Genomic DNA, 12,304 nt, shown 5'->3' on the forward strand with positions numbered 1-12,304 from the left:
AGAACGCCGACAGCCATTGCTACAGAGCTAGCTCTAGCTCAGCGCATCGCTGAACTGAAGCAAAAGATTGACTTTGAGAAAGCTCAGTCCAAGAGCACATAGCCAAGCTCAGCGTGCAAGAGGTCAAAAATTTCAAGATCATGCTGCACGAGCTCAAAGAAGCCTTTCTCAAGAAGCATGAAGAAGCTCAAGGTTCTCGTGAGCGCATGAAGAGCCTGGCTGACAAGTGTGTGCAAGCCTACAATGAGGCCGAGAAGCGCAAGGCCCTTGGTCGTCCTGGCATCGATCCCAGGATGGCTGCAAAGAAGAAGAAGAAGCCAGCTGTGGCCGAACCCGAAGCGTCATGGCAGGAAGCACATCCCATTGTCTTCCCAGCCAGCATGACTGGCTCGAAGCCAAAGGTCGGGTCAACCGCTTCAGAACTAAAGAAGACGAGGACTGCTGAGGCTGAAGCAAGAAAGAGGAAACATCCTGAAGCCTCTGCTGCTGCTCCCTCCAAGAAGAAGCGCAAGACCAAGAAGGATCGGGCTGCTCCCACAGAGCCCTTAGTTGTTGAACCTATCTCCATGGTTCGCCCTGCCGCTAAACATCAAGAGCGCCAACTGACTATCCATGAGCCTGCTTCCACAGAGGCTCATGAAGCGGAAGACATTCCAGCAGCTCATCCCACCGCTGCTGAAGACATTGGTTACCATGACAATGTTGAAGATGATTTAGTTCTTCCTTAGATCGAGCACAACTTGGTATCATCGCCTGTGCTTACGCACAACGAACTCATCAACATTGGTCGTCCTCTGACGCCAATTGCTCAAGATGCATCATGGGCTGATCACCCACAACAACAAGTCACACCACCCCGGCAAGAAGAAGATGATGACTTTGAGGCCCAGCCAACTCCGTCTCCAGAGGCATCGCTAGTGTTACGCAGGCTTCGCAAAGGACCAAGTACGAGCGTTCCAGAAGGAGAAGTGCCCCACCAATCTGTTGCACGTCAAGTGTTTCCAGATGCCACTCCTACTATGAATGTCTCCGAGTCTGAGGCAAAAGCTGCTAAAGACATTCCAGCTACATCAGCCGGCGATGCACAAGAAGAAGAACGTGTCCCTACTCCCCCCATTACTGAAGAAGCTATTCTCGAGGAGAACATGTCTGTGCCCGACCCTCCAGCTCATCAAGTGGAGGTTGAAAATCTTGAGGCTGCCACCACCAACACAAATGAAGCCAATGATGTTGTCATGGCTGAAGCAAATGTGGAGCCTGCACCAACCAATGTGCGAGAAGTCAGTGAAGCCAATGATGCTACTGCTCCTGCGCCTGCTGTTGGTCCTCAGTTTGACTATCACATTGAGCACAGGCCTCAAGTACAGAAGCCAATGCCAAGGTTGCCCAGGTTTCCAGGTCCTGCATCAGCACCCGGATCATTTAATGTCAATGTCTTCAAAGCAGACAACACCTTCTTCAATAGCGCCAAGAACCCCTACTCAAGGGAAAGAATATCTTCTGATCGGTTCTGGAGCTATCCGCAGCGAAGTTATTACTCATGCATTCTGTACAATCAAGGTCGCATTTTCCCTCATATGCGTCTTGACACTGAAGCCATAACTGGTCTGCCTTGCTTGGAAGAAGCTTTGTATTGCTTTAAATAGTCTGGACTGTTGCCTTTCGTCACCGACCAAGAGCACTGGAACGAAGAGTTGCTGCTCCAATTCTATGCCACTCTTCACATTCGTGGCTACAACAGAGATCCGAAGACTTGGGTCCTTGAGTGGATGACCGGCAATGTTCATCATGAAGCCAAAGCCCTTGATATCATTGAGCTCACTGGTCTGCCCACTCCTGGAGATCTTTATGAACCTGGTTGTCAGCTTCATAGTGCAGCTATGGATAGCATCTTTCAGAAGCCTGAACCGAACATGAGTTAGATGCTTAGCATGATGAAGCCTTTGCCTCCAGATGCTGCATATCCTAAGGAGTTCTTTGTTGAAGACCTTGAGTATCTGCCACACACTATCTATCACATTATCAGGCGAACTCTCTGGCCCATCAAAGGACATTCTCCACATGCAAAGCTGGAAGGTGCAATGAAGACCTTGGTCTTTTATATTCTTCACGGCAAATGCTTCAATTCCCAAGACTTCTTCATCCGCCAACTTGCTGCATCAGGATCTGATCTTTTTGGCTTGAAGTTTTACGCTCCATGGATAATGCGGCTGATCAAACACACTCAGCTGTCTCATATCAGCCCTCTGCTCGCAATCATCGGATATTTCTGCCTGACGTTGATATGTCCGTTGAAGCCATCTATCAAGAGCCTGCCAAGGAGCCTCTTAGTATTCAGAATGCTGAGCATCAAAGTTTCTCTCAAAACATTGAAGGAGTTGAAGCAGTCACTCGTGTTTATCCTCTGGCTGGTACTACACGTGCACCTCATCATGCCCTCACTGAACCCACTGAAAGCACTATTGCCCAACGGCCTAAGAAGTGATCTCGTGTTCTCAATGACCGAGTGCTTCTGCTTGCCCTTCATCAGAAACAGGATAGGCATGATGACTGGCTGAAGCGCCAAATGCAAAGCCTCTTGGTGGATGTTAACCGCATTCGCAATCTTTCCACCAAGAATGCCTTTGTTGCCCATGAAACATGTCGGCGTACATGGAAAGGGCTGACGCTTATGTGTTCTGAAGATGATCTTTAGGAGGATGGCTTCTCTAAACGTTTCAAGTTTGACTCCACAGCTCCTAGAAGGACTGTGCTGCGATGAACTCCATCTCTTGAAGACTCTGAGTTCTCTTCCTCCGTGGCAATTGTGAATGCCAGAGTGATCGAGGTCGAAGACGATGCCACTTCACCGCCCCCTACTTCTGCATGCATCGACACTGCCCCGAGTTCATCTGCACCACCGAACAACACCGACGACCTTGCTGCTTCACCTACTCATCATGGGAACGAGTAGACGCTCTATGTCTTCAAACCTTTTTGGTCCTTACTGACAAAAGGGGGAGAAGCATATGAGTTTGATAGTCTTCAAGCAGGTCCATATGGGCGATTGCTTTATGTTTTGCCTAGTGTTTACAACTCTCATTTTGATACATTTGGTTCTTTGAATTGTAACACTTAAACTCGATGGTCGTCTGCTACTTATTTGCTATTATGTTATGCGATGATAAATTCCGCATGTGCAACGATAAATTCCGCACTTAGATCATTTTGCAGACGTCCATTTTTCATTATGCATGTCATTATCTTCACATACTTTTCATGCATGATGAATTGTCATCATAAGTTGAAGAGGATCTCCACAAGTACAACCTGCCATGTGCATTTGCATTCCAAAAGCAAATTACTTATATGCACATCTTCAGGGGGAGCCCTTGCAACTTATGAAGACATTTCCCTATCCTTTACAATTTCACATATTATATTCCCCGTTGAAAACTTCAACTAGTTTGTCATCAATCACCAAAAAGGGGGAGATTGTAAGTGCATCTAGTGCCACCCCTAGTTGGTTTTGGAGTATTGACGACAAACCTAGTTGAGGGACTAATGTGTTTGTGAGAATTGCAGGATAACACAGGTAAAAGTCCCTCATTGATTCGGTTTTCCTACCAGAGATGACCCCTAAAAATGTATGAAGACATTGAAGTCAAAGGTGGTATGTGAAGACATCGCGTGAAGACTATGGAGCACGAAGACTTAGCAGTTTCGTCGTTCTGTGTTTTTCTTTGTTGAGTCATAGGAACCACCGTACTGCTAAGTGGGGTACAAGAGAACCAGTCAGAATGACTGAAGTGATGCTTAACCAAAATCCTATGTCTTCGAGTGAAGACTATGAGAGCAAATCTTGTCCAGAGTTGGATAAGTCAGCTTTGCTTGTTGCCCAAGTAAAGTTGACGTGTGTGTTTGAAATCTGACCGTTGGAACACGTGTCAGTTTCTTAGTGACCCAGGGTCATTTCGGACAAATCAGGTCGGGTTGCCTAGTGGCTATAAATAGCCCACCCCCTACAACCATAAATGGCTGGCTGGTCAGAGTGAGAGTACGACTTTTGTCGTTTGAGAGCAACCCACCTCGAAGCCTTTGAGAGAGAATTCCTTGCGAGGATAAAGCCCTAACCACCTAGAGCCAAAGAGTGTTAGGCATCACTTAAGTCTTCTTGTCTGTGTGATCTGAAGACTTATTACACTTGAGGATTGTGAATCCTCCAGCCCGTTAGGCGTCGCGTTCTGAGCATCCAAGAGTCATTGTGGATCGCCGGTGAACGAAGTCTGTGAAGGTTTGGAAGTCTACCTTGAAGACTTACCAGAGTGATTGGGCGAGGTCTGTGTGACCTTAGCTCAATGGGAATACAGTGAGGACTAAGTGTCCTGAGCTGCGTGTTCAGGACTAGGTGTCCGGGACTGAGTGTCCTCAGGTTTAAATACCTATCCGCCCTAACCAGACGTACAACTGTTACCGCAGTTGGAACTGGTCTACCAAACCTTTGTCTTCATCAAGCACACTGGTTCTATCCTTCCCATCTCTTTATTTACAGTTGGCTCTTGTGGAGTCAGTGCCTATTTGCATTATCCATTTGTCTTCACTGTGTACCTGATCTTTACTGCCTAGCTGCTATTAGTCATTGTGCTTTCACTTCATTGAATACTTGACTATTGTCTGCCTAGTGTAGTCTACCTCCCGCTGCATGGTAATAGGTTCATTTCTATCATTTGTCTTCGAAGCTTCCATGTTTTGAAGACTTCCATAAAAATCGCCTATTCACCCCCCTCTAGTCGATATAACGCACTTTCAAGAACTAATCATGTGTTCGCCCCCCCCCCTGCCCGAAGGCCCATCGAATCCTATTTTAACATGGATGCTAGCCCTGGTACCATACCAGATGCCTGCGATGGGGGCAAGGCGGAGAGGACCAAAGATGGCCTCCATCTCAAAGGTGCATCAGACATTGTGTCCAGAGGAATCAAGATCCCATCGTCCGAAGACAAAAATGAGGGGGAGGTCAACACCTCTTCCCCCCATGGAAAGAAAAGGGCCGCCTCCGAGGATTGGGAGGAAAAGGCTCCTAAGAGGGGCAAGATGCCTCTGTTAGGCGGCTCAGGCTTGGAGGACGTCGACGCGCACTCTCATGATGAGGACAAGCCTCATGCCAAATCGTAATTAAACAAGGATGTTTTACACATGTCCCGTTCTTTTCCTTGTAATGCCTAGAATATATATTTTTTGTAGTTCGGTACGCAGTCTTCTTCAACGATCCTCTTCCTTGGGGGACCTTCTCCCAGAGATGATGGAAAGCGAGACGCCTCCACCGGCCTCTCTGCCCCATAGGGCGGACGACTTTGAGGTGTCGTCGGGAGGGTCTCCCCTGACCAACAGGCGGAGGGAGGGATGATGAAGATATTACCCGAAGGTGATGCTTCGGTGGCCCAGGGTTCGGGGACCAGTAATGAAGGCCCCGAACAATCCGGTCTACAGCCGGATACGAATAAATGGATCCCTTCAAAGGGTGGTTGTACTCCTACAGCAGCCTCCGGAGATCCAGAGGCGCCGGATATACTGACTAACATGCTGCAGCGGGCGTCCGTCTCAAAGGAACATCGTACCCTGATGGGCACGATGGTTGAAAAGGTCCTGTTCGCGAAGCACGGATTGAATGAGGCCTTTGTGGGCCTACTAAGAGGTATTGAGGTTTGTACTGTAATATGTTCAATTGTGTTTTATTCACGAAATGCACCTGTGTATAGATAGTAGCCCCTGAGACTCTGATTGGCTTCCCGAGGGAGGCAATTAGAGGATCAAAAGAAATGCCTAGGGACTGACCTGATTAATTGGAACACATGTTGTTTCTCCCCTGACAACTGCCCGGACTACGGATATTGTCGAGCTGCAGCGGAAGCTTGATGTGGCAGTGGATGACATTGCGTTAATCAATAGTCGTCTTGACGAGTTGGAAGGTATGTATTTGGAGCAGTCCTTATACATATGTGTCTGTAAAATAAATGTGACGCTGAAAATTGCATACTGGGATATATATATGTATATATGAACGCAGATGGTGTCACCGCCATTGAGATTCTTCGGGCGGAGCAGGCCCGGTTTAGTAATGCGGCTGCCGAAAAGGCATCGGCCGAGTTAAAGTCCGAACGAGCTGCTCGGCACCAAGAAGCGGGGAAAATATCCGCGATGGCGCTCGAACTAAAGAATGCTACTAGCCGTTGTGAATTTCTTGAGAAGGCGAATAAAGCCAAAATGGCTGATCTTGACAAGGCCTTGTGAGAGGCAAAAGAAGTGCGGTCCGAATCTAGAGCGGACCGTGAGGAGATCCGGCAAGCTAGGGAGATTGCGGCTGGTAAGCCCTTTTTATTACAGACTAAGTTTGGCGATCCGAATTATGCTCAGCTTAACCAAGTGTGGAGCTCTCCAAACGCATTTTTGGACCTGATGAAGAGTTCTTCTGATGCGACGCAGTTTTACCAGGTGCAAGAGCAATATGTAACAGAGAAGCTTTTCTGGTCGCAGTTTAGTGCATCAAAACACCCTCTGCTGCTGAATGAACAGATGTCCCAATGGGCCGAGCTTCACAGGATCTCTGGCGCTGCCATGAAGAATGTCATACTCCGGTTGTGGCTGACTTAGCCTATTCCGAATAGCTACTTCGGCTTGGTGCAGCGGCTTACTGATGCAGTGCCATGTATCGATGCCGCAAAACGGTCGGTGTGCATTGAAGGTGCACGAATGGCCTTTGCATGAGTCAAGACATACTGGGAGAAGATGAAGGCCATCGATATTGCAGCAAAGGGTCCACCCAAGGGCAAGGACCATCACGCACCAGAGCATTATTTTGAGGACATCTTGGAGGTTGCCCACTTGATAGAGGGTCAATGTTCGAAAGGCATAATATTCGAATGAACTCTGTACGAATTGTAAAAGACAATTTTTATAATCAGTCTATATTTTAGTTTTGCCTAAAGGCTGTTATTCCTCTTGTGCGGCCGTTTGTATATAATCTGAAAGTTTTCCAGTCGTCGACTTCAGCCCCCTCGTAGGAAATACATGGGTGTTTGGAAAAGCATTTGATCACTCTTGGCACAATGTCTTGGTCCGTGAAGGAGGTGTCAATGCGGCGAACCAGGCAATCGGACTATAGGGCGTTAACACTTTCACTTAGCCATAGGAGTTTTATGGTGGGTCTACAATAAAGCCCCTTGTATGTATGCAGCTTATTCATACGATGCGTTTACATATTTTACCAGAAAGAGGTCCTTCGTGTGACATGGAGGGAATCGCGAAAGATTCCAATAAGTCATCGAGTGGTTGACCAGCTCTCAGTGCATCATGACAGTCAGTTTACGGCTTTCTCTACTGAGGTGCTTAACCAGGTGAACCGGAAGCACAATCGTAGTAGTTCTCCCTTTACTACCCTAGCCGATAGAGAGGAACGTAGGATAGCAAGCACATGAGCCGGGCAAGCCAACTATTGACCCAAGACATGATTCGGAGCTAATGCATATAAGGCCAAACTCGCGACGCCTAAGTACACTATAGAGTTGTTCGGACTTGTTGGCAACTAGTTTGTTCCCATAGAGCCCCTGGCAAGTTATGCCGAGGTGTATGTTTAAAACAACCGTAGGGGAAAAACTCGGTTCTTTATAAAAGAGTGGATTATTTTTACTGGGATCTGAGTGATGTGCCAATTGTTTATATAGATAACAAAGCCGCAACCCCGGCTATTTGACATGCCATGGGTCGAAGGCGGAGGAAAAAGGCACTTTACAGGGTCAAAATAGAGAGTGCGGTCTACAAAAAGTTATTTTGGACCTCCCGTCGCACGTCTGCGCCGCCTGTCCTCGGTTAAGGGTTTCCTTGACAGGAATAACCCTTGGGTGATTGTACGAACCCGAACTCTAGTAGAGTCCTCGGGGTGACCGGCCCTTGAGCTACCTGTAGAGGGAATACTAAAAGGAAAAGGGTAGTTAAAAAAGTAGGGGGGTTTGCAGGCCCACCCTCATTGTGCTTCCGCCGGTGCCCAGGGTATTTCAAGTGCATAATTATGTATGCGCGGTACCCACTTCAAAGGCATATTAGGCGAACGGCAGAAGCCGAATTTCTAGTCCAATATGGACATTGATCGGTCATGTTGAATGGAGACCGGCCGCATGATGGCCGACATGGTATGCGGCGTGATATGGCCACTGCGTAGTTCGGCTGAGGTAGCCGTAGTATGATTTCCTGTACGGAGGGAGTGTTCCGTGCGCTCACCTCTAGGGGTGTGTGTCACGTATACCATGTTTACTATTTATGTGTCGGGGGGAAACTGCTTCTGACCCCCGTTGTTCGGTTGGTGAGCCTGTTTGTCGTCGCTATCGCCGAGCGGCCTCTTCCCCTTGTGTTTGGCATTTAACTTGCTGGCCTGTTTGAAAACCCAACAGCTTCTGTTGGTGTGATTAGCTAGTTTATTGGGGTGGCCATGGATCTGGCAGGGCCTATCCAATGTTTTGTCTAAATTGGATGGTCCGTCTTTGTTTGTCGTAAATGGCTTTTTTTCATTGGCCGGGTTTGGGGCCACTGAATCCAGTGTTGACCGCTGTGTCCTATGTGCCCTCATTATAATTGCGACGTTTGTTTTTATTGCATCATGGCTTTCCATAACCGTCACGCACTTCGGACGTGCTCAGATCGCCGGTGCTATTGCTTCTACGAGAGAGCCAGCTGTCTTCTCCCGCGCAAAAGCGGGTCATGAGAGCGGTAAGGGCTGACATAGGCTTTGGTTTTTCCTGATCGAGGAGGTAGGCAAGCCACTCGTCCCGGACGCTGTGTTTGAAGGCCGCGAGGGCTTCCGCGTCCGGACAGTCAACAATTTGGTTCTTTTTAACTAAAAACCTAGCCCAGAGCTTTCTGGCGGACTCTCCGGGCTGCTGGACAATGTGACTTAGGTCATCGGCATCCGATGGCCGGACATATGTACCTTCAAAGTTATCGCGGAAGGCATCTTCCAACTCCTCCCAGCTGCCAATTGAGTTTTCAAGCAGACTATTTAACCAGTGCCGAGCTGGTCCTTTGAGTTTTAACGGGAGGTATTTGATGGCATGAAGGTCGTCTCTGCGGGCCATGTGGATATGGAGAAGGAAATCCTCAACCCACACTATGGGATCTGTTGTTCCGTCGTATGATTCAATATTTACAGGTTTAAACCCTTCTGGGAACTCATGACCCATTACTCCATCAGTGAAGCAAAGAGGGTGTGCGGCGCCTCTATATCGGGCCGCATTGCGACATAGCTCCGATGGAGTCCACCTACAGTTTTCGGCCCGGGCGTGACTAGGTTTGTCGCATCCGAATAGATAGCCATCGCTGCGTGTCGCGGTACGTCCTCGCGATCTGTAGATCGATCTGGTATATCTTGCTACTGTCCAGGTCCTGCCGAAGATCGTGTGTATCACCCCGAGCTGTATTGTTTCTGTTTTTACGTGGCAGTGGGGCGGGTTGCTGTTCGACTTGAATTGCCGCTTTATCCCGGCCAACTTGTGGTCGACCTGCTGCATTGTCCCGACCGCGATGTGGTCGGTCGGTCGCATTGTGCGAGTGAGGTGTGAGCTCTAGCGCCTCCTCATCAAACTGGGGTAGCAGTTTGCGCTACGGGTAACTCCTGGCTGGGAGCTTGAGGTTGTATCCTTCGGCTGCCAGGACATTAGTCCATCTGTCGTTGAGCAGATCTTAGTCAGCTTGAAGCTGATGCTGTTTCTTTTTTAGGCTCCTAGTAGTGGCTATTAGCCTGCGCTTGAAGCGCTCCCGCTCGAGTGGTTCCTCGGGCATGATGAAATCTTCATCGCCGAGGCTTACCTCATCTTCGTAGAGCGGAAGATAATTATTGTCCTCTGAATCGTCATGGATGGCCTGTTCATCGGGGCTAACTTGCCCATTTTTCTGTTCCTCCTGTTCGGAGGTTACCTCAACGGGGTCTTTATTATCTTCAGGTTCGTTCGGAGTACTATTTTCCCCGGTGCTAGTGTTACTATCCTTTGAACGACTTGACTTAGAGCAGCGCCGAGGACGCCGACATTTTTGATGTGTCTCAGGAGTTCTATTCTCAACTAGATTTTCTTTGTCATCATCGTTGCTTGTTTTGGATGTGTCCACCATGTACACATCGTACGAAGAGGTGGCCGTCCAGCGTCAAGTGAATGGTGGACTTTGATTTTGCTCCTCATCAACATCGTCGTCAATACCGTCGGTGTCTTCGGAGTCGTAATCGAGCGTGTCGGTTAAATCCTTGACTGTGGCTATGAAGTGGGTGGCGGGAGGGAATCAAGATTCTCCATCATCAACCCCTAGTTTGAACCGAACATAGTCCGGCTATGAGTCCCCCACCAAGGACATGTTTTTAATGAGCTTAACACATCGCCCAAGGGTGAGTGCTAGAACATGTCTGTGACGCTGAACTCGAAGATTGATAAACGATCAAGTCCAGCATATATGGACTCACATGGCTCGGAACTTACACCCAGAGACGAGTCCGTGGTTCCGGTGACACAAATATTGTGTGAATTTAAGTCCATGTGCGGCTCCAACACCGGGGAATCTGTGGCCTCCGTGGTGGGGTTGAACCTCCAGTCCTTAGATGGCACCGTATGCTCCGGATCTAAGGCCTGAGCAGTTACAGGAGCTATCTCCTGAATGTGGTCCGATGATAGATTTAGGTCATGTTCATCGAGGTGACCAGGAGCAACCGTTGCAGTCTCGAATCCAGTGAGGATCAAATCTCCACGGATATCCGTGACGTAGTTCAAGCTCCGAAATCTGACCTGGTGGCAAGGGGCGTAGCTATCGATCTGCTCCAGATGGCCAAACGAGTTGGCCCATAATGCGAAGCCACCGAACACGAAAATCTGTCCGGGGAGGAAGGTTTCTCCTTGGACAGCGGCATTGTTGATGATTGAATGGGCCATCGAACCTTTTGAGGACGACACAGTGGAACTCTCAATGAAAGCACCAATGTCGGTGTCAAAACCGGCGGATCTCGGGTAGGGGGTCCCGAACTGTGCATCGTAGGTTGATGGTAACAGGAGACAGGGGACACAATGTTTACCCAGGTTTGGGACCTCTCTATGGAGGTAATACCCTACGTCCTGCTTGATTGATATTGATGAATATGAGTATTACAAGAGTTGATCTACCTCGAGATCGTAATGTCCAAACCCTAGAGGCTTAGCTTGTATGGCTACGGTAATGAATACCTCCCCTCTGGACTAGGTCCTCCGGTTTATATAGACACCGGGAGGATCTAGGGTTACACAAGGTCGGTTACAAAGAAAGGAATCTACATATTTGGTCACCAAGCTGGCCTTCCACGCCAAGGAGAGTCCCGTCCAGACACGGGTGCAATCTTTGGTCTTCGTGTTCTTCACAGCCCATCAGTCCGGCCCATGGCTAACAGGCCGGACACCCGAGGACCCCTTAGTCCAGGACTCCGTCAACGGGCCACCGTATTTCGTGAAAAAATGTTTCCCCCTGATGCTGGGTCCCACTAGCTACATCTTCACATGCAAGGAAGTGCCTGGCAGTCGGGACCCACCTGGTCGAAGCATGTGTATCATTGTTATTCAGGTCGCGAACGTGTACGTACATACGATTGGTTTGTCTGTAGGCTACATCGATGAACCGTGGCCATGTAAGGAAGGGCATGTGTTATAGTAGAGGCGCACACGTGTCGTAGTGGAGGCGTGCACGTAGCATGTACACGTACGTACAACGGCCAGGGTGCAAGAAAGTAAATACGGCCACATACGTACATACGGGCGGGGTCTCGAACGCCTACTCGCGCATATGTACGGACAGGGCTCGTGTACATGGCGTGTTCATGGGAAGGAAACGAAATGCATTGTGTTTATCAGGAGGCAACGGAACGTGTGCTGTTCATCGAGAGCCAACCGACTTGGATGGAACAGCCGATGGAAACGAGGCTTGGCGTACCACAGAATGGAGGAAACAACCTTGTGTTCTACCGGCCATGGTCAAAACAGGATCCTGTTCATCGGGAGGGGTCTGGCATACCGCAAAACAAAGGAAACTTACCTCCTATGGTGGAAACAGGGTCCTGTTGATCGGGAGGGGTGTGGCGTACCGCAAAACGAAGGAAATGGACTTGTGTTGGAGTGCTACGGTCGAAACGGGGGTCCTGTTCATCGGGAGGGGTCTGGCGTACCACAAAACGGGACTCCACGGGCTACTATTCATCTCCACCGTCGACCTCCTCCAGCCTCCATGGGCTACTATTCATCCACCATCGCCCTCCTCCAGCCTCCACCTGCAA

This window comes from Triticum aestivum, chromosome 3A (assembly GCF_018294505.1).
Source record: "Triticum aestivum cultivar Chinese Spring chromosome 3A, IWGSC CS RefSeq v2.1, whole genome shotgun sequence".
NCBI lineage: Eukaryota > Viridiplantae > Streptophyta > Magnoliopsida > Poales > Poaceae > Triticum > Triticum aestivum.